The sequence below is a fragment of the Rattus norvegicus genome, chromosome 5 (genome assembly GCF_021556685.1).
Source record: "Rattus norvegicus strain SHRSP/BbbUtx chromosome 5, alternate assembly SHRSP_T2T, whole genome shotgun sequence".
Classification (NCBI taxonomy): Eukaryota; Metazoa; Chordata; class Mammalia; order Rodentia; family Muridae; genus Rattus; species Rattus norvegicus.
In genome coordinates, this window is record NC_141538.1 from 30044404 (window position 1) to 30068025 (window position 23622).

General features: G+C 42.4%; 1 protein-coding gene across 2 annotated transcripts in view; it reads right to left on the bottom strand.

The window, feature by feature from the left end:
- Dlg5l7 (discs large MAGUK scaffold protein 5 like 7) overlaps positions 1 to 23346 on the bottom strand; it is a 44542-nt gene extending 21196 nt beyond the window's left edge. Inside the window, exons 1-3 of one of the 2 annotated variants that reach the window (XM_087551482.1) lie at positions 23145 to 23346; positions 21117 to 21212; positions 14609 to 14702 (exon numbers count right to left, since the gene is read on the bottom strand). The gene's annotated coding sequence lies outside the window, so the exon portion shown is untranslated. The remainder of the gene's footprint in view (positions 1 to 14608; positions 14703 to 21116; positions 21213 to 23144) is intronic. The other variant, XM_087551485.1, reaches the window with a different exon arrangement.
- Positions 23347 to 23622: the final 276 nt, after the last annotated feature.

The following is a 23622-nucleotide window of genomic DNA, read 5'->3' on the forward strand; positions in this document are numbered from 1 at the left end:
AGAAATCACATAAATTATGATAAAATCTTCCTTCAGAGCCTCACAATCTTATTTTATCCATTAGACTGTTAGTGATGTGGTCCTCTGTTCACAGGTCTGGCTTCACACGGGTGGAACTTGAGACATCAAAAGCAAACGCTCACAGAAAGCATGATGGGTCAAACTTGGAATGAGCAATTAAGAGGTCATCCTGGGCTATGGAGAGGTATCAGGTGGAGGAAACAGAGACAAAGATAGACAGACAGATGCACACACACACACACACACACACACACACACACACACACACACCAAAACAAAGCAGCAATCATGGGGGAAAGATGTTGTAGATCATCACTGGTCAGGAGCTTCAATCAGGGGACAAAAGTCAAGTTCTGTTGGGTGCCACATGTGACAACTTCCATGCTCTTGAAAGGGTGACACTGCTACATTTAGGTACAACATCCATTAGGAACACACGGGCAGGGAAGGGGAAAGTAAGGGGAGAGACTTAGTATTCTTAAACCATACAGATTTATTAAAGCCCATTTTACCTTTCTTCTCATGCTGATGGTCCCTGCAAAGAAGCCAGCCCATGGTCAGCCTGGCATGCATTTTCTCGGATCTCTGAAACTTTTCCTTCCATACATGCTCCTTGGACCCGAGGCTTAACAAGAGTTGTTGAATGATTTTCATCTTCTCAGGTGTTGAAGTCCTGGTCTAGCAGAGTTGGATGTCAACTCTATTCCTAATTAGGGCTCTCTAGAGAAAAGCAAGTTGAGATCACACTGGAGTTTATGAGAGAAGCATTGCATAAACTGGTATGAAATGTGTCTTCCTTAGTAAAGACTATTGTGGGAAACAGGAAGAAATAGGAGAGAGAGGCAGAGAGACACACAGATTGATGAGAGAGAAGAGAGAATGAGAGAGAGAGAGAGAGAGAGAGAGAGAGAGAGAGAGAGAGAGAGAGAGAAAGAGAATGAGGAAATATGTCTTGTACACATGAAGCCAGAAAAGCATGTGTGGATCTAGAAGACAAGGTGTAAGGACGGCCTGTAAATCCCAGTGACTAAGGAAGAAGCCTGGAGCCAGTTGTGTTATTGAGACTTTAGACAGCTTGGCCTTTACAAAAGTGAGACACCAGACTTCCATGAGCAAATTCTTAGCCTGGAAGATGTAGTTATGGTAGCCCAGAAAAACAAACACAGAACTGGCCCCTCTGTCTGTCTCTTACTACTCTGATCTCGCATATCACAAGAGGCTGAATGGTCTTCCGCATTCCCTGAGATGCAGCTCACAAGGGACAGCTCCTGTCTGCAACAGAGCTTCATCTGAGCCTGCCCTTGGCCTGTGGTGGATATGCAGGAAGTGAGCTGACAGGTTAAACTTTGCCTAGCTGGCTCGCAAACTTCAGGCTTTAGACTCTCCCACTGTGATTGTCAACACTTCCATGTCTCCATTGGGAGGGCAGTGTCATAATGTCCTCCTACTGTCTTCTCACTCCATTCACCAAGCTTCATGTGACCCAGTTGACAGCTGCCTCAAGCTTATGCACAGCTCCACAGGATGCAGCTGGGCTTCAGAGCCCTCCTGTCTGGCCCCAGAGGCCAAGAGAGCAATGTCACAGTTCACAGTGACAATGTGGATACGCCAGGGCATTTCCTCCAAGTCTTACTTTCAAGTGTGTTCTTTTATTGTAGTTTATGCTACTCTTTCTAGAAGGCCATGCTGTGGGAGAACATTTGAATTGTGCCCCATCCACAGCTTACAGATTTTTTACATAGACTCCTACATGATTTCACTGGCAAGGTTTTTCTAAACTTGTATGCAAACTAACTGTACACACACACACACATACACACGGTGTAGGGATAATAGAGACATGCATGTTGAAGTAAAGTTAGAACAGTGGGTTTGGAAGATCAGACGTGAAGTGTTGCACTAAAGTCTAAGATGGTAGGATGAAGGGAAACAATCGTGTTGGTGCCTTCCTACAACTCGTCCACATGAACAATGAAGGATGAGACAACAGACCTGCATGGTCGTAGCCAAAGCCCAGGAATGCACACAATCTATTGAATGAGATTGCAGCTCATCTCTCTGATCTGTAATGGCAGAGTTCAGGTGTTTCCCACACACACTGACATGTAGCATCTGAGGGCCAGCTCCTCTCCTGCAGACTTCATTACAGTCCAACCCCACACACTGGAGGATATTCAAGGACGGACCAGACAGGTGATCTTTTGACCTCGCCTGATAAAGAGCTGAAGCTGTGAATGTCAGCATCCCCAGAGCTCTGTTGAGCTCTGATTTCCTCTGGCTCCCTTAGTGATGCTTCAGAAAACCAAGGAGACAGCTCCTCAGGCGTATTCACAGCTGTATAGGATGTAACTTGGCTTCAGAACACCATACCCTGTAATTACAGAAGCCAGGATAATAATTAGAAACTCCATCAGCACTCAGTTGCTATGGAGATGCCCAGCGTCATGGACAGATCCCTCTAGACCCCAGGACTATAGATATAGATGCCTTGTAGGTGTAGAACATGGTCATTTAGTTTCCCCCACTTATTGCTCAGGACACCCAGAGAAGTCAGGAAGGAGCCAGTCCCTGTTCTGGTTCACTGACTAACAGTTCTTCACTGCACTAGAAAACTGCTTGACACTCACACGTGTTGACTCAGAAACCTAAGGGGGCCGCTATCAGGGAATGGTAGTCAGAATAACTCTAGTGGAAAGCCTGAGATGATGAGGTCTCATCTAGAAGTACTTCTCTCTCCCAGATATTAGTGTCAGACACAAACTGCACCAATCCAATGGGGGAGCAGTCAGCCCTGAGCTGAGGATACCACACTAGTCTCTCCCTTCTTCTCAAGGACCTTTTTCTTCTAGGCAAAAGGAGTAAAAGCCATGAGCTCTCAGGAAAACAGCAGTGCCCTTCCCAACAACTGTCTCCTGGAATAGAGAAATTAATGATGTAAAGTCTCTGGCTTCCAAGGACCATAACAAGCGGGGAAGTCCAGTTGCTTCTGAGAAGCTCCCAGCTCCTGATTTCCATACCCGGAAGGCTCAGCTCAAAGATAGCTCTCCAAGGAACCTCCTTGCCCCCTGCCCAGGGCTCACTGAGCTTTCCCAAGGACCATTTATTTCTTCCTTTTTACAACAAGACGGAAAGCTAGCTTCCTTCTCCCCATCTCTGATCTTTTCATGCTCTTTGCTATTTCTCCCAAATGGCCTGCTTAGCCTGGACGACAGTTCAATTAGTAAACCCTGGAGGCACTGAAGAAACATCCCACAGGTAGTTGGTGCCAAGATAACACTTGTGACATCACAGAAGATGCTAGGGCTCTCCTGGATACAAGAGATTGTGCAGGGAAGGGTCTACTGATGACGTCACTGGGAACTGCCATGGCCTACCTGCTAACCAGATTTCCTTATGGCGACCAGATTCTGGGGTGCCCTTTCCAGGAGCCTCTCCTGTGACACAGTGGAAACCTTTCCATATCTCCTCTGCTAAAGCTAGAGGTTTCTCTTTGCTTCATTTGTAGTTACACGCTCTGAAAGGGGAGAGTTGGTCAGGGGCTTGGCATGGGTAGAAAAGATCTAGGGAAATGGGGTGGACGTGATTCTTCTGTATAATTTTATTCCCCGGTCCATTCCTGTGACATACATTCCAATTTCCTAGGTTTTCCCATTTTCCCAAAGACCAGTATTTTCCCTCCAGACCTTTAATTTATTGGATATTGGATTTCATTTTCTTATTGTGCATTCCTTCAAAGGGGACTTTCTTATATATTCATGGATGTGTACTCACAAAGTCTCCGTTTTGCAATTCCATTTTTGCAATGATCTTGGTAACATAGTGAGCCCAGCTACATAGTGAAAATAGAAGTGCAAATGTTGTGCACCTACTTCAAATGATAAACTTCCAAATACTTTCCCAAAAAAATAACCAGATATCGGTGAGCAAAGGACAACATGGACTGGAGATCGCTGTTCTGCAGTTCCACTAGATATCACTTCTCTGGTATCTTCCTTCCTGAGGTCCCAGGGCCAGGCCTGAGGGTGTTAGAGTTTGGACCATGATCCTGTACTCATGCCAAACAAAAGATTCAGGAGGTTGGGCAGGGAGTGGAAAGGCTTGAGGTCAGGGGAAAGCTCAACTTTAATGGGTACATAAGTTCAGGAGTGAGTCTATTTGGCATTGCCATCTGTTCTTGACATAGTTGTGTGGAATCCATATTAAAATTCCACCTAACATCATAACTGTAAGAATGTAAAAAATCATGAAGCAGGCCCTTTGCAAATTACTTTCATTGTCCTTTTCGATGCCCACTTGGCTCATGCAGTTTCACTACCACTAGGACCAAACAAGGGGATATTGTTGATAGAGTTAGAGGTTCACTGGGTCTCTCTGATAGTCAAAGGAATAGACTGTAGGGAAAACTGGAAGGACAGGATTTCAATAATGAAATGGTTGAAGGATTCTGCCAACTGTTGACCTCTGAGCCTTAGGAGCATTGGGGGATGTATTCTAAAAGTAATATTCTATGGATCAATCCCTCCCTCATGGAATACGGCAGGCCCAAAATAAGAAAAGAGCCTATCCACCCTTCCCTGGACTCTAATGAGAGTTTTCATGGTGTCTTTTTTAATGTCTTGTTCATTATTTCCACCTGCCCAGAATCCTGAAATATATACGCACAATAAAGATTTCAAACTATGCACAAATCTTTGACTGTTAATTCAAAGGCTTTGGCTGTGAAAGCTGGGCTATTAGATGACAGCATTCCTAATGATTGGCAAAATTAGGGGAAAAGTTCCTAGCAGAGTTTTTTAGTTTCTCTATGATCAGTTTCAGTCTGATGAAGAAAGCTTCTACTCACTCAGAAAAGGTATCAATAAATAAAAAACAAGCATGTTCTTTTATCCTACCCTAGCAGGCCATGTGTCAGTTAAATCAGGTTCCTATAATTCGTCATAGTGTTGACTACCGGTATGAAATCCCTTCTGGGTAAATGATCACTTTTTTATTTATATAAGTATGAACATGACATCTGACTTTGACATCTTCTTCCACACTGTCCAGTGTAGTAGGTATAATGTACCCTGGTGTTGGAAGCTCGTGGGTTCTGTGGACCCAAGACAAGTGGCCTGGTGAAGCTACCTGCCAGAAACCTGCCAATTGTTTCTGGAAGAATCATCTTTCCCTCTGGTGTTCACCACCAACCTGTGGGTTCAAGCTACGTATTTAATCCTTTTGCATCCTCACCTCTTGGTTATACTTGAATTACCCAAGATGCAAGGCACAGACCCCATGAAACTCAAGAAGGATGACCAAAATGTGGATGCTTCACCCCTTCTTTAAAAGGGGAACAAAAATATCCATAGGAGGGGATAGGGAGGCAAATTGTAGAGCAGAGACAGAAGGAACAGCCATTCAGGGCCTGCCCCACATGTGGCCCATACATATACAGCCATCAAAACTAGATAAGATGGATGAAGGTAATAAGTGCAGACCGACAGGAATTGGATGTAGATCGCTCCTGAGAGACACAGCCAGAACATGTCAAATACAGAGGCGAATGCCAGCAGCAAACCACTGAACTGAGAACAGGACCCCCATTGAAGGAATCTTAGAAAGGACTGAAAGAGCTGAAGGGGCTTGTGACCCCATAAGAACAACAATGCCAAGCAACCAGAGCTTCCAGGGACTAAGTCACTACCCAAAGACTATACATGGACTGACCCTGGGCTCCACCTGAATAGGTAGCAGTGAATGGCCTTGTTGGGGTAACATTGGAAGGGGAAGTCTTGCCAAGGTTGGACCCCCAGTGTAGGGGATTATTGGAGGGTGCAGTAATAGGGGTTGGATGTGGAGGGGAACACCTATATAGGAGGGGAGGGGGAAGGGTTAGGGGGCTGATGGACAGGAAACCAGGAAAGGAAATAACATTTGAAATGTAAATAAGAAATATCCAATTTTTAAAAAATGGGAAAAAAAACAGACCTACAGAACCTTTATATTAAAATAAGCCAAGGGTGCAACCTGTAAGCAGTGAGCCTCAATGGTCTCTGCTTCAGTGCCTGTGTCCAGGATCCTGCCTTGATTTCCTGCCCTGACTTCCTTCAGTAGATTGTGCTATGGAATTGTAAGGTGAAATAAGTCCTTTCCTCCCCAGTTCCTGTTGGTCATGGTGTTTTATCCCAGCAACCGAAATATTGCAAGATATGACGCTGCCGGCCAGTTAGTCTGGCACACACACCAGTAAACCAAGGACCCTGTTCGATCAAGTGGTGGTGAGCATCAACAACCGAGGTTGTCCTCTGACCTCCACATGTGCACCACGAAATGCACATGTCTGACCTCATATGGATGTGCACACACACATACATGCACAGCACATACTCCATACATAGAGCAAAGGAAGATCCAACTTGTGTATGTATGTACGTGTGTGTGTGTGTGTGTGTGTGTGTGTGTGTGTGTGTGATATTTCAAACCTCTGTTAATCCTACAGAACTAGTGTGCTTACCCCTCAACAGGTGAGGTCGGCCAATAACTAAGCCTCTAGCATAGCCAGTCAGGACTGAATCTTGACGCAGACCAACAGTCAGTGCTGTTCCTCTGTCTAGGGAGTCATGGCTCCCGAGAGGCATCTACCTGGGTGACAGTTATCCAGAGCTTTACACACTGTTTCACAGAATGTTTTTCAAATATATTAATTCCTTGACCTCTCACAGAGCCATACGGCAATACGGATCCCCTTAGAGCTGGGTTCAGTCCCTGTGCTCTTTCCTCGTCTCACTATTTGTTGAGCTCCTCTCACTGAAGCAGCCAACGCTGCTCCACATTTCCATGGACTTAGTAGCTGTTTGCCTTTCTCACACCATAAGGAGGCTCCACTTAGTTTGGAGCTGTAGTCTGTAAAGGCCATAGATTGGGAGGTTCAGGTTTATAGGCCAAGGGCCCACATGATGGGTGTTTGGTAGACACTAATAGAACCGGAGATAAAACACATCCCTGCAGACTTTTATTTCTTATCTTAGGTCTACAGGGGTTTTGTCTGCATGTATGTCTATGTGCTATGAGCTGTGAAGTTCCTGTGGGGACAGAAGAGGGGGTCTGATCCTGGGGATTGGACCCTAGTCCTCTGGAAGAGAGTAGCTAACAATGGCTTCTGAGCCATGTCTCCCCACACCCACCCCCACAATTGTTACTGATAAAATTAAAGATGTAATCTTTTAAAGCACAAACCCAAGAAAAAGGGACTTAACTCTTTTTAATAGTTTGAATACACCTTAGCTTAATTGGTCAGGAAACTGACTACAAACATTCATTTGTACAAACCTCTCTTAATTCCATGCTGCATCGAGAAGTGAAAAGCGGGCAGAGGTGGCCCGTGGGCTACATTTGGCTGATGTAGCATGGCTGTGCAGATGTGGTCCCTAAAGCAGCTGTTTCTTCACCAACTTTCTCTGCTGTCATTTCCCTGAGAAATTGGAAACCAAGGGAATGGGATTCCTTGCCATCTCATTGGCCAGGAGAGAAAAGAACAGATCAAGAAGGTAAGGAATCAGTTGGCTACTTCAAACCTCTCATCCTCCACTGCCAACCCTTCGCCCTTACCCAGGGCACCAGCAGCTGCAAAAACCAGTTTTTTGTTTTTCTGGTTTTTTTTTTCCAGAACTAAATCTGTGTTTATCACAAACCTCTGGAATCTTCTGGAGATGAAGTAACTTTTTTCTTCTCTTAGTCTTTTTCCAGGCCAAATTCTGGAAGGTCTTGGGGCATTTCCGGTGAGGATAGAGTTTCATTTTTGTTGGTCATGATGTCTGTCATCTCTAGATCACAATTTCCTTGGGATGAAGGATCATTTGTCTTCAGCATGCTTTACAAACACCACAAAGATGACAATGCATAAAGGTGCTTGCTATGCAAGCCTGCTGAGAAGGCTTTACTCTGTAGAACCCAAAGATTGGAGGCAGAGAACTGACTCCTCAAATTTTTCCTCTGATCCCACATACCCACAGTGTACTCCCCAGTATCATATGCACACAATGAAAATTGTTTTTAGTTTAATATTATTTTAATTAGAAATATCTGGAAAGCTGGATAGACATGGAAAATAAATTTAATTCTAACAAACAATTTTTTTGTTTTTTTAATTACCCCCCCAAATTGTTCTGCACCTGGAAGGTTAATGCTATGTCTATAAGGCTTTCTACTATGCTATTCAATGCTTTTATTCTTATCAACCAGGCCAAAGAAGCTGCATTATTTATTTTCAAATAAGGAACTCAGAAGCTGAATCCACAGCCCCAGAAGTGAGAAACATCCCATCCTCTATATTCCTGTGGTCAATCAATAACTTATGCTCTAGTCTGCTCTGGTATCATTTCAACGAGTTGGCAAAATGTGTTATCATATTCATATAGTCTTGTCTTCTGTATTCCAATCCTCTACATATATAATGTACACACACACACACACACACACACACACACAAATGTACACAGAGAGAGAGACAGAGACAGACAGAGACAGAGAGACAGAGGCAGAGAAAGACAGAGAGGTAGAGAGTATTTAGTCCTTAAATTTAGAAATAAAATTGCCTAGAGATTTTGAGACCTTAGTAGGTCTTAGCCAGTCTTCCTAACCTTGTGTGTCCTTGTGGAAGTCAAGAGAGGTTTCTCTGTTGTGCTGGGGACTGTACTTCAATAAAACCTAATTTTAATTCTCAAGTGGATGTAGCTTAAACCCTAGGGATCAGGTTGAAATCTGAACTTGCCTGTGTGTGATAACTCTAGAGTAAGTAAACAGCAGAACCAATCATTGTTATCCTGGTTGCAGGCTGTGGGGCCCCCACAGGTCACTGAGACTTTTCAGCAGTTTGGTCCTGGCTGTAAAGCAGCTCTTGGCGGTGCAATTGGTTAAACTTGCTTCATGGCAGACCCCTAGCTGGGAATTAGAATAAAATGTGTAGGCTGTTTACTTTGATATTAACACCGAGAGAAGGAAGGCTGGGTTGACAAAAAGACAGGATTTTGGTCCTTCTTGCAAGAGTCCTTCACTGGACTCCTGGAATTATTGCTTAATGGCTACACTACTGGCTTTGATTTAGCCGTCTGCACCTTGGTCTCGGACTCTTAGTTCATCCCTCTGAAGACTCAGCAGTCTTCAAATACTTCTGGGAAGATCTTTGGTCCTCTTCCAAACCTAAGTTACTGTCTCTCAGGCCCCGTGAAAAGCCCACAGTACCTATGGATGATGTATTTATTGTATATTATATATTGTATATTGTATATTAGGTGATGTCTCTCAAGGGCTTGGTCTTTCTGTGTCTGAGTTTGACATAATAGGGTCTTAATGAATGTTTCCCAAATGAGTGACGACTCCATGAGGCCTTCAACTATCTTTCCATACCTAGACAGAAGGAAACTATTCCTGAGTCTTAACCAATTTGAGGTTCTTATTCTAGAAATCAAAGATCCATGCAGCTATTAGACAGACTCTATGCTAAATAAATGCAAATTGTATGAAGCAGTCTTGGACCCAACAGTATTTTAGATACCTAAAGGGAGCGCTAGAAGAGTCAAATAACACTGTTTCTGCATCTGTGATATCAGCTGATGCTAATGTATTAGTCACAAAATATTACAACCTTACATTTCATCAGGATAGACTCTGGAATACTCAATCAGATGTTTAAACACCCGCATTCCAGAATGAATGGTTATCACTGGGATGGAGAGGAGGGGAGGATAAATTACTTCTTTCTGTGATCATCTTGAACATAAACAGAAAACCACACCATACCACTATCCAATGGTTTAACAACAAACAGTATACTCTAGCCAACTCCATAAGCATGGGAAGACAAGAGGGGGCTGGCAGTCAGAGACAAGGAATCGCACATGGGCTCGGAGTGAGTTAAACTGACAGGAGAGTGGTTGGTCTACACTGATCTTTGTGTTAAAATCCTCTTCTGTACCTGTTTTTTTAAGTTTTGGAAAAGTATTATTACAAACTAAAATTAATGTCACTAAAATTTTGTAAGTTGCCCATCACTGCAGGCTTGAAAACACAACCGAACTAACCTGTGTTTTTCTCTCAGACTCTTGTTCTCAAGCTTCATTCTCACAGCTGTAGAAGCTCAGGGGTGCTGAGGATTGGGACATTGCTTCAGATTATACCCCAGGGCAAATGAACTCTTGGATTAAGACAGAAATAGGAAGAAAATGGAAATGCTGACTCCTATGTCTGTTATGACAGAGAGTGAGAAACACATGTTGATCTGAAGCATAAGGGACAGATCGGGTGAGATTTTGTGCCCAGGAATACACACAGTTGGGAGCAGTGTGCATGGTTTGCTCCTGCCATGCCTACTGGTCTAACTGGCCAGATCTGGGTGGCCAGGTGACAAAGCCCTATGGCAAAGACTGCCTTATCTTGGACCAGACCAGTTTCCTCGTTTCTGGCACATACATAAAGTACAATCTCTGCTCTCCTGGTAGTTATGTGTTATCGTATTGCTGAGTTCTAACCTTCCTATTGCTGCCTAGTCTCTGATGCTTTTCTCTGCCCTGGCTGAATAGAGGCCATCTGAGGTCACAGGAACAAGTGAACCTGGACAGAACCTAGACCTCAGAATGACAGTGTTGGGTGGTTACTGCCTACATGGGAATACGCATTTGAATGATATGTAAATCAAGCAAACACAAAGAGCACTATCATGTCATGGTGATGAGAATTTAAAATTGACCTTTCTGGATGTTGGGATGTCTGGGATTAGCCTAATGAGTGTGACAATGTCACCTTGCGTTTCCTCTGCAAGGGAAGCTGGTAAAGCTGAGTCTTTAATTGGATATATATATCAGCTGTACTGGTCAGTGATATTTGGTGGAGAACTAGCAGAATTGCCCACAGTACAAATGGTGCAGGGCTTGCACAATAATCAGGAGAAAGGGAGACTGAAATAATTCCTTGGAATTTGTTATTAGAAAGTCTGAGAGTTTGTAAGAGCCTAGTGTATTGTCATCAGATTGAAGATGCATATACCCAAAAGATGCCCCAACATATAAAAAAGTCATGTGCTCCACTATGTTCATCACAGCCTTATTTATAATAGCCAGAAGCTGGAAAGAACCCAGATGCCCTTCAACAGAGGAATGGATACAGAAAATGTGATACATCTACACAATGAAATATTACTCAGCTATCAAAAACAATGACTTTATGAAATTCATAGGCAAATGGTTGGAACTGGAAAATATCATCCTGAGTGAGGTAACCCAATCACAGAAAAACACATATGGTATGCACTCATTGATAAGTGGCTATTAGCCCAAATGTTTGAACTACCCTAGATGCCTAGAACAAATGAAACTCAAGACGGATGATCAAAATGTGAATGCTTCACTCCTTCTTTAAAAGGGGAACAAGAATACCCTTGGCAGGGAATAGAGAGGCAAAGATTAAAACAGAGACTGAAGGAACACCCATTCAGGGCCTGCCCCACATGTGGCCCATACATATACAGCCACCCAATTAGACAAGATGAAGCAAAGAAGTGCAGGCCGACAGGAGCCGGATGTAGATCGCTCCTGAGAGACACAGCCAGAATACAGCAAACACAGAGGCGAATGCCAGCAGCAAACCACTGAACTGAGAATAGGACCCCCGTTGAAGGAATCAGAGAAAGAACTGGAAGAGCTTGAAGGGGCTCGAGACCCCATATGAACAACAATGCCAAGCAACCAGAGCTTCCAGGGACTAAGCCACTACCTAAAGACTATACATGAACTGACCCTGGACTCTGTCCTCATAGGTAGCAATAAATATCCTAGTAAGAGCACCAGTGGAAGGGGAAGCCCTGGGTCCTGCTAAGACTGAACCCCCGTGAACTAGACTGTTGGGGGGAGGGTGGCAATGGGGGGAGGGTGGGGAGGGGAACACCCATAAGGAAGGGGAGGGGGGAGGGGGATGTTTGCCTGGAAACCAGGAAAGGGAATAACACTCAAAATGTAAATAAGAAATACTCAAGTTAATTAAAAAAAAATGCAGGAACTATGAGTCACCAGAGGTAGAACAGTATTCTTGGGTATGAAGGAACGAAATGAAAACATGAGAAGCCTGCTTCTTCAAACCCAGCAAGAGCTGTTCATAGTCTGAGGTTTACAAAGGGAAATGGTTTGGTTGTGGTACAGAGGCACATTCAGCAAGGAGGGCCCCACGTTAAGATAACTTGAAGTTTTTGTATATCTTACAAAAGTCAGTAAGTTTGGAGTCCCACAGTCCTTCATCTTCCCAGTGAAGTGTTGGGGTTTGAGAATCACAGAAGCCAGACCCCAGAATCAAATAGTGTATAAGTACAAAGAGAGTTTATTCTGCAGAAAAGGCCAGCATGCAGGGGTCACCACATCAAAATGTCATCCCAGACAGAGATGCTCAGGCTTCTTTTATAGGGAACTGGGATAGTTTTCTCTAATATGATTCATAGGGGCCAAAGCCCTGAAGTTAGGACAATTTATTGGCTATTATGTCAGTGTGACATAATATAAAACTCCATTGGTATGGTGAGGGGATGCCCCAGATGGACTGCATTCCTGCCTCAAGAATGAGAAACCACAGCAGAGGCTGCCCAGCACAGATGTCCAATCCTGAGGTAAGTTACCTCCCATTCATGTAGCTCTCTTCTGGCTGCTCCTCAGTTGGGGATCTTATTCTCTTATTCCTGGACTTTGGGGGTCTGTTTCTGGAGCAGATGTTTTATGGCCTAGTTTCCTGGTCTGCTCCTGGTACTGATGACCTATGAACTCCTTTTTGAGTGGAGCAAAAAAATGAAATAAATAGACCCCTTCAGAAGCTTCTCAAGAGGAAAAATACAATACTGAAAGAGGAACTGGTATTCTAAATTGTAGAGCCTGTAAAAAGGACTACCATTTAAAGATTTAAATAATACCTAGCAATCAATAGGTTCAAGATCTGTGGAACAGAAGGAAGCTAGTACATCAGAGCTGGGAAGATGGTTCATTGAATAAGGTATGTGCCATAAAGTGTGACGACCAGAGTTCGAATAAATCTGATAGCTTGTCTGTCATTCCATGGAAGATTCAGGAACAGAAACAGGATCCTCAGCATGAGATGGCTCACTAGACAATAAAAGGGCAAGCTGCTAGGTCCACAGGAGACCATGCCTCAGGAAATAAAGTGGAGAACAACAGAGAAAGGAAACTAGCAACCAGCTCCTTCGAGTTGTCCTCTGTCTTCACATGTGGAATGTAACATATGCATGCACACATAAATAACTCTTCAGATAATTAATAAAGAAAGAAATATTATTCTACAGGGAAAGAAAAGCTACTCAGCTGATCAGCTGCTTTACCACAAGGTACCTAGTAATGTAGACTCAAAGGACAGCAAAGGTCAAAGCAATCATTAGTTCCAGACTCATATTTCTAGTACATATCCACAGAAACTCTTATATCTGTACACACCAACTTTGAAAGTTCATATGCAGTACGAATTCAATTAAGAGAATATCAAAAGCAAAAACTAAAAGCCTAATGAAGAATTATTAAATTTGTGCTGTGGACTACACAAAGGGATTGAGCCATTAGAATAATGGGTCTTTGGTTTTTAATTCATTGGTGGTAAATATAAAAGTATATAATGATTTTAATGGTGGATCATTATGTAAGAAATAGGTGTTTAGTTTTTCCTCTGGCTTCATACCTTCTAAATATTATGATTCCCCAAATGAGGAAGTGCTGAGTGTATCTTTTATTCTAATAGTTTTGGGGACAGTTTATGACTTAAGCATCTGAGACCTCTATGATCTCTAAACAATAGGAGTATATGTATATGCTATGAGATGACTGGTGACAGCCATCAAAGGCACAAATTAGAGGTGAGAGACTGAGTCTAGAACTAGGTTTTACCTCCAATCACCCTCTAACTTAGCTGTGAATAGCTGTAGCTAGGCTCTGTCCCTGCTATCCCAGTGGTGACTTGGAGTTCACCAGAGAGCCCTGAGCAAAGCAGCCACTAGCAGCCATGCCTGGTATCTCTTGATACAGGGAATTTTGATCTTTGGAAGAAGATTAATGTCAGCTGTTGGGAACATGCCCAGACGGGGTTCTTAGGAAATGAAGAAAGGGTCGATTCTTAAAGTTTCACCATTAAGTAATAAGAAATCATCTATTTGTCTAGATAGCATGAGTACAAGATAGTGCACTTTTGTAGTTCTGCAGAAATCTGCTCAAAAAGGTGAGCTAATTCCTAGTGATTGTTATGTATATTTAATAATAACTGGAAAGCAAATTAATAGCAAGAATCTTTGCCCAGATGTAATCACCTCAGCCTTGCCTGAAGAAGGGAATCCAACATTTCAGCCCTTGGTGGAAACATCTCAGAAAGGTCACCTGCTAGTGTCAGCTTCTCTTAGATGCCTCCTGGCACCAAAGCTTCCTGTTAAAGTTGATTTCTCTCATACATTGTATCACAGAAATGGCATCTCACTAGTATAAATGATCAGATATCAATGTGGCAAGGCATAGCATAGCTAATAACCCAAAATGACAGCATTTGATACCTCTGGGGTGCATATTAACCACATGATACTCACCATTGTTCTCTTCACTTGGATTCAGGTCTGTAAGATGAATAATTTGTGGGGTCCTCAATTGGTTTTTAAAAGAACTCAGCAAGTGTTGATTGATCTGAAAAATCAATATTATCTTTGATCTTGATATTTTGGTCATCTGAGGCCTTTGTCTAAATCTCATTATGTACAGGACAACATTGGATGGCAAGCTCAGGACATACCCATGAATGTCATGTGTGCTGTGACTATCTAGTTGTTATACTATCGATGAATGAACAAGTGATTCCCATATTGCTTTATTCATAGTCATCTGGTTCTGATCACAATCTATGAATCTTGGAATCACCGTCTTTGTGCTGGATGTAGGTCCCCAAGAATGCCCCTGGATTATTTTGGGATTGCATCTTGTATATACATGCTATTTGGCTGATTTAACAATATCCAGAATCATTCATCATAGCACTCCAACATCATATTATCTGATCTTTCCAAGAGAAGAGATTGCTAGTCCCTACTTACCATGGCATATCATGTATGGTAGTTCTTAGAAAATTCATTGTAACTACTTAACCTGATAAACAACTTCAGCAAAGTGTCAGGGTATAAAATTAACTCAAACAAATAAGTAGCCTTCCTCTAACTCAAAGGATAAACAGGCTGAGAAAGAAATTAAGAAAATGACACACTTCACATAGTCCCAAATAATATAAAATATCTTGGTGTGACTTTAACCAAGCAAGTGAATGATCTGTATGGCAAGATCTTCAATCTCTGAAGAAAGAAATTGAGGAAGATCTCAGAAGATGGAAAGATCTTCCATGCTCATGGATTGGCAGGATTAATATAGTAAAGATGACCATTTCACCAAAAGCAATCTACAGATTCAATGCAATCCCCATCAAAATTCCTACTCAATTCTTTATAGAGATAGAAAGAGGAATTTGCAAATTCATTTGGAATAACCAAAAACCCAGGATAGCAAAAAATATACTCAAAAATAAATGAACTTCTGTGGGAATCACCATCTCTGACTTTAACAGTATTACAGAACAATAGTCGTAAAAACTGTATGGTATTGGTACAGAGACAGGCAGGTAGATCAGTGGAACAGAACTGAAGACCGAGAAATGAACCCACACACCTATACTCACTGGATCTTTGACAAAGGAGCTAAAACCATGCAATGGAAGAAAGATGGCATTCTCAACAAATGGTGCTGGTTCAACTGGAGGTCGGCATGTAGAAGAATGCAAATCAGTACATTCTTATCATCATGTACAAAGTTTAAGACCAAGTGGATCAAGGACCTCCACATCAAACCAGATACACTCAAATTCTATTAGTTTGAAAGTAGAAAAATTTCAACACCCCACTCTCATCAATGGACAGATCATGGAAACAGAAATTAAACAGAGACGTAGACAGACTAAGAGAAGTCATGAACCAAATGGACTTAACGGATATTTATAGAACATTCTATCCTAAAGCAAAAGGATATACCTTCTTCTCAGCTCCTCATGGTACTTTCTCCAAAATTGACCATATAATTGGTCAAAAAACGGGTCTCAACAGGTACAGAAAAATAGAAATAATCCCATGCGTGCTATTGGACCACCACGGCCTAAAGCTGGTCTTCAATAAAAATAAGGGAAGAACGCCCACATATACGTGGAAGTTGAATAATGCTCTACTCAACGATAACCTGGTCAAGGAAGAAATAAAGAAAGAAATTAAAGACTTCTTAGAATTTAATGAAAATGAAGGTACAACATACCCAAACTTATGGGACACAATGAAAGCTGTGCTAAGAGGAAAACTCATAGCGCTGAGTGCCTGCAGAAAGAAACAGGAAAGAGCATATGTCAGCAGCTTGACAGCACACCTAAAAGCTCTAGAACAAAAAGAAGCACATACACCCAGGAGGAGTAGAAGGCAGGAAATAATCAAACTCAGAGCTGAAATCAGCCAGGTAGAAACAAAAAGAACCATAGAAAGAACCAACAGAACCAAAAGTTGGTTCTTTGAGAAAATCAACAAGATAGATAAACCCTTAGCCAGACTAACGAGAGGACACAGAGAGTGTGTCCAAATTAACAAAATCAGAAATGAAAAGGGAGACATAACTACAGATTCAGAGGAAATTCAAAAAAATCATCAGATCTTACTATAAAAGCCTATATTCAACAAAACTTGAAAATCTTCAGGAAATGGACAACTTCCTAGACAGATACCAGGTATCGAAGTTAAATCAGGAACAGATAAACCAGTTAAACAACCCCATAACTCCTAAGGAAATAGGAGCAGTCATTAAAGGTCTCCCAACCAAAAAGAGCCCAGGTCCAGACAGGTTTAGTGCAGAATTCTATCAGACCTTTATAGAAGACCTCATACCAATATTATCCAAACTATTCCACAAAATTGAAACAGATGGAGCATTACCGAATTCCTTCTATGAAGCCACAATTACTCTTATACCTAAACCACACAAAGACACAACAAAGAAAGAGAACTTCAGACCAATTTCCCTTATGAATATCGATGCAAAACTACTCAATAAAATTCTGGCAAACCGAATCCAAGAGCACATCAAAACAATAATCCACCATGATCAAGTAGGCTTCATCCCAGGCATGCAGGGATGGTTTAATATACGGAAAACCATCAACGTGATCCATTATATAAACAAACTGAAAGAACAAAACCACATGATCATTTCATTAGATGCTGAGAAAGCATTTGACAAAATTCAACACCCCTTCATGATAAAAGTCCTGGAAAGAATAGGAATTCAAGGCCCATACCTAAACATAGTAAAAGCCATATACAGCAAACCAGTTGCTAACATTAAACTAAATGGAGAGAAACTTGAAGCAATCCCACTAAAATCAGGGACTAGACAAGGCTGCCCACTCTCTCCCTACTTATTCAATATAGTTCTTGAAGTTCTAGCCAGAGCAATCAGACAACAAAAGGAAATCAAGGGGATACAGATTGGTAAAAAGAAGTAAAAATATCACTATTTGCAGATGATATGCTAGTATATTTAAGTGATCCCAAAAGTTCCACCAGAGAACTACTAAAGCTGATAAACAACTTCAGCAAAGTGGCTGGGTATAAAATTAACTCAAATAAATCAGTAGCCTTCCTCTACACAAAAGAGAAACAAGCCGAGAAAGAAATTAGGGAAACGACACCCTTCATAATAGACGCAAATAATATAAAGTACCTCGGTGTGACTTTAACCAAGCAAGTAAAAGATCTGTACAATAAGAACTTTAAGACTCTGAAGAAAGAAATTGAAGAAGACCTCAGAAGATGGAAAGATCGCCCATGCTCATGGATTGGCAGGATTAACATAGTAAAAAAATGGCCATTTTACCAAAAGCAATCTACAGATTCAATGCAATCCCCATCAAAATACCAATCCAATTCTTCAAAGAGTTAGACAGAAAAATTTGTAAATTCATCCGGAATAACAAAAAACCCAGGATAGCTAAAACTATCCTCAACAATAAAAGGACTTCAGGGGGAATCACTATCCCTGAACTCAAGCAGTATTACAGAGCAATCGTGATAAAAACTGCATGGTATTGGTACAGAGACAGACAGATAGACCAATGGAATAGAACTGAAGACCCACAAATGAACCCACACACCTATGGTCACTTGATTTTTGACAAAGGAGCCAAAACCATCCAATGGAAAAAAGATAGCATTTTCAGCAAATGGTGCTGGTTCAACTGGAGGGCAACATGTAGAAGAATGCAGATCGATCCATGCTTATCACCCTGTACAAAGCTTAAGTCCAAGTGGATAAAGGACCTCCACATCAAACCACATACACTCAAACTAATAGAAGAAAAACTAGGGAAGCATCTGGAACACATGGGCACTGGAAAAAATTTCCTGAACAAAACACCAATGGCTTATGCTTTAAGATCAAGAATCGACAAATGGGATCTCATAAAACTGCAAAGCTTCTGTAAGGCAAAGGACACTGTGGTTAGGACAAAACGGCAACCAACAGATTGGGAAAAGATCTTTACCAATCCTACAACAGATAGAGGCCTTATATCCAAAATATACAAAGAACTCAAGAAGTTAGACCGCAGGGAGACAAATAACCCTATTAAAAAATGGGGTTCAGAGCTAAACAAAGAATTCACAGCTGAGGAATGCCGAATGGCTGAGAAACACATAAAGAAATGTTCAACATCTTTAGTCATAAGGGAAATGCAAATCAAAACAACCCTGAGATTTCACCTCACACCAGTGAGAATGGCTAAGATCAAAAACTCAGGTGACAGCAAATGCTGGCGAGGATGTGGAGAAAGAGGAACACTCCTCCATTGTTGGTGGGATTGCAGACTGGTACAACCATTCTGGAAATCAGTCTGGAGGTTCCTCAGAAAATTGGACATTGAACTGCCTGAGGATCCAGCTATACCTCTCTTGGGCATATACCCAAAAGATGCCCCAACATATAAAAAAGACACATGCTCCACTATGTTCATCGCAGCCTTATTTATAATAGCCAGAAAATGGAAAGAACCCAGATGCCCTTCAACAGAGGAATGGATACAGAAAATGTGGTACATCTACACAATGGAATATTACTCAGCTATCAAAAACAACGAGTTTATGAAATTCGTAGGCAAATGGAATGAACTAGAAAATATCATCCTGAGTGAGATTACTCAATCACAGAAAAACACACTTGGTATGCACTCATTGATAAGTGGCTATTAGCCCAAAAGCTTGAATTACCCAAGATGGAATCCACGGACAACAGGAAGCTCAAGAAGGATGACCAAAATGCGGATGCTCCAGCTTCTTCTTTAAAGGGGAAAAATATCCATAGGAGGGGATATGGAAGCAAAGTTTAGAGCAGTGACTGAAGGAATGGCCATACAGAGCCTGACCCACATGTAGCCCATAAAAATACAGCCACCAAAACTAGGTAAGATTGATGAAACTAGAAAATGCATGCTGAAAGGGACCGGATATAGATCTCTCCTGAGAGACACATCCAGAGCATGTCCAATACAGAGGTCAATGCTAGCAGCAAACCACCGAACTGAGAGTAGGACCCCCTTGGTGGGAATTAGAGAAAGGATTGAAAGAGCTGAAGGGGCTTGAGACCCCATATGAACAACAATACCAACCAACCAGAGCTTCCAGGGACTAAACCACTATCCAAAGACTATACATGGACTGACCCAGGGCTCCAACTGCATATGTAGCAAAGAATAGCCTTATTGGGGCACCAGGGGAAGGGGAAGCCCTTGGTCCTGCCAAGGTTGGACCCCCAGTGCAGGGGAATATGGAGGGGGCAGTAAGAGGGATATATAGGGGGAATACCCATATGGGCGAAGGGGAGGGTAGGGAATGGGGGCTTATAAACAGGAAACCGGGAAGAGGAATAGCATTTGAAATGTAAGTAAAGAATTATATCTAATAAAAAATTTTTTAAAAAGAAAGAAAGAAAATTCATTGTAGCCCTAAGTAATGCTTCTTCATAAATTATCACCAGCAACTGGTGTAATACACACAACTTTTGATATACAGCCTTTGACCTGTGAAAAGGAATAGCCTTTACAGCAGGCTGATCATGTACTGTGTTGGCCACTATGTTATTCTTTCAGCCAACACCTGCCTCTGTGTGCTTATTTGATACTAAAATACTGTATTGGGGAAAATCTGCCTATCCAAAAATGTCAAATAAAACTTTGATGTCCTGTATAAAACCTTCCTAAGGATCAATACTTTAATCCAGGCTTTGAGACATAACAATATACACCAATTTTCCTTATGGAAGAACAAATTACTGATAAGAGGAGTGAGGGATTGCTGTCATCTCCGTAGAGCATTAATGTCAGCATCCCATGGGTGTGATATGGCGTGGCTTCAATACTGTACTGTAGAAAGAATGTGATGCTTTTTGGTATAGTGTGTCTAAATAACAGTGTGACATCAATATAGTCCTCCATCCTACCACATATGGAGGACTGAGGATTCAGTCAACTTGCGAAAGCCCCTAATAGAGGAACTTTGCTCACCAACTCCTTGTTGTTGTCCCCCTTACTGGGACAACTTGCTGGTGGGTGTCAGAATTCTGAGCAACTCTTGTCTTTGGCTTCTTTATATGTCAGGCTAATTCCTGATGCTTTCTTTCCATTGCAATGGTTAGCCAACAGACTCATGCTTCAGATTAGGGCTGTATCCCCTGGAGTTCAGTTGGGATTTGCCTCACTGGTAAGCTCACAGCTACAGGACGTGTCTTTTCCTGAGGAGGCCTTGATCTTAGAGTGTGGAATGTTGTTTCCAGTTCTCTGTGGCTTTCGTTTGCCCCCTCAGTTTTCTCATGGGTGCTATCCGTGAAGGAAAGGCAGTCAGACACAGAAGCACTCTTGCTGGGCCACAGGCTAGACAAAATCAGGGCCTATTTACACACAGCAAAGCAAAGTAAAGGAAGAAAACCCACCCACAACTGCCATGCTTGCTGGGATTGGATGCAATGGTGGCTTACTTGCTGTGAACACTCAGTGCTCCTGCTGCAGCAGCTCTGTCTGAGGGAGCACTCATCCTGGGCTCTGCTACATCCTCATGCTAGGGGATTTTAGACCTGGAGAAAGAGGGGACGGACCTGGTGATGGGCTGCCATGTCAGCCGCAGAGTCTGAATCAGCTCTGTTCTGCTGCACAATCTAGCAATAATTTTCAGTTGAGGTCATTCCCTGTATCCCAAGGAAATAGTCTCAGAGAACGTGTAGGCCTAGATTTTTTCAGCTATAAAAATGTTAGAAACACTATGAGAGACTAGAAAAAACAAACAAACAAACAAACATCACCTTTCTCCAATAGTTTCTTGGATGGGATAAGAGCACAGTGGGCAGGAGATACAGACAAGTATCGATAAGTGCTTTTCCTGTACACTGAATGAACAATAAAGGTTTACCCATGGGGTCTTGCCAGCGAGCTATGCATGCTTAGCAAGTTCCCAAGACTGTGAAATGTAGGCTTGGATGCCAGCACATCCTTAGACCAGCATCTTGTATGGTAGTGGACCAGCATCTTGTATTGCGCACTGTTTCCCAGTTGCTCCATGGGGAGCAGCTTCCTCCAAATGAAGCTCCCTTTACCTCAGCCAGCCTGACTTCAGGTTTAAATCTATAAGCCCAGGCAACTAGAAAATCTCCATAACAAGGAACCAAAAATAAAACTTTCCTCCCTGTACTGTGATTGTGTCAGGGATATTCTGAGTAAGGTAAGGATGACTAGTTGAAGGCCAAGTGCTTACAAGTATTATCTCATACTGAGCAGTAGTCCATGTAAGGGCTGCTCTATGTTATCCTTTTTCACTCAAGACTCATGATATATGTATAGTTTCTCCTTTAGGGCTGCTCTAAGGAGGACCACTATGAACCTGATGCGCCCTAGTTTCTCTGAGGACACCTACTTCTTGTTCTGGAATCCCTGGGTCAACAGGGATTGCAGTTCATATATCTGCAGTTCATGGCTTTGTCATGGGGACACCCCATTTTACATCACCAGCACAGTCTGGAGGTTCACATTTTTTGCAACCTTCCTTGTGGCTGATTTTAACTCAGAGGGAATGATTTTGAAATACAGCAGTTACAGAGGGCTACAGACAGGACACAGTGAGCACCAACAATCATGGGCCTAAAGGGGCTGTTGGAGACCGCCCTGGTTTTTCATCTCAGCACAGCTCTGGGAATTTTACTGGATGCAGATGCAAATAACAAAATCCATGGCAAACTCAATGGCCAATGCTAACTGAGTCAAGGTTAGGCACAGCTGGAAAGAAAATGGCAGGAGGCGCTGAGGAAAACCATCCTGGATGCTGAGAAGGAACAATGAGTCCCCTGACCTTGCAGTGAACAGTCAGCATGCACCAAGGGCAGAAAACACACATAAACACTTAGGCAGTGTGTCCTGACCTTCAAGAACATGGATTTGCCACAGCAGCCTCCTTCTCTCCTCCATGTACCCATAGTCCTTGGTTTTATCTCTAACAAATTTCCATGCAGATATATAGCTTGCCTCTACAAATCTCTGAAAATCTGTGTTCACAGCAGGTTTTATTTCTGTTTGTTATAGGGAGCTAGGTGGCCATGTAAAATGTTGGGCTGCTGTACTTGACAATTCATTGGATGCCAAGTGAACTTACAGAGTACTTTTCTCATTAACATTGGTCTTTACCAACTTTAACATGTTTCCTGAGCAATTGAACATACATATCTTTAGAAACACAAATGAGTGTGTGCCTGCACACACACACTCTCATACATAAATGCATACAGGCACACATGCACACATACTTGTATATACAAGCACCCAGACCATAAGCACCTATGCAAGCATGTACCTACACATGTGTACAACATGGGCATCATCATGCTCTCCTACCTCTCTTACATCTAGGGACACACACACACACACACACACACACACACACACACACACACCTGAGAAAGAGAGAGAGAGAGAAAGAGAGAGAGAGAGAGCGCAGAGGAAATATTGCTGTGTTGCAGTACCTTTCCTGATGAATGAAAGGTGCGGGGACCAATACCATGCACAAAGTTCATAGCCTGTACTTATTTCTTCATCCATGAACATTTTCCATGCAGAGTCTCTGATCTACAGGTAAGTTACAACCTCTGCATAGTTAAGCGGAGCCACATAGGGACAAATTCCTGCAGTAAGAAATATTTTATGTGCCTGGCCCTTTAAATGACCCTATGGTCTTCAGTGACAGTTGGCTCTTGGACTTCTGGGAACAGAATTGGGTAGAAAGCCAACAGAAGCTGAGAGGGAGGGGAGAAGTGAGAAGGAAGTGGGAGAGAGGAGGAGGAGAAGTAGGGTTCAGGAAACAGAAGAGTGTGTCAGCAAAGAAGAAAGAAGACCTTAGGCAGGGCTAGAAAAGAGTAGAGAAGACATTTTGAAGAGTGAAACTAAGAAACAGTTAAAGTGAGCTAGCAGTGAGAAGACAGTTGGTCACAGTTTACTCAGGAG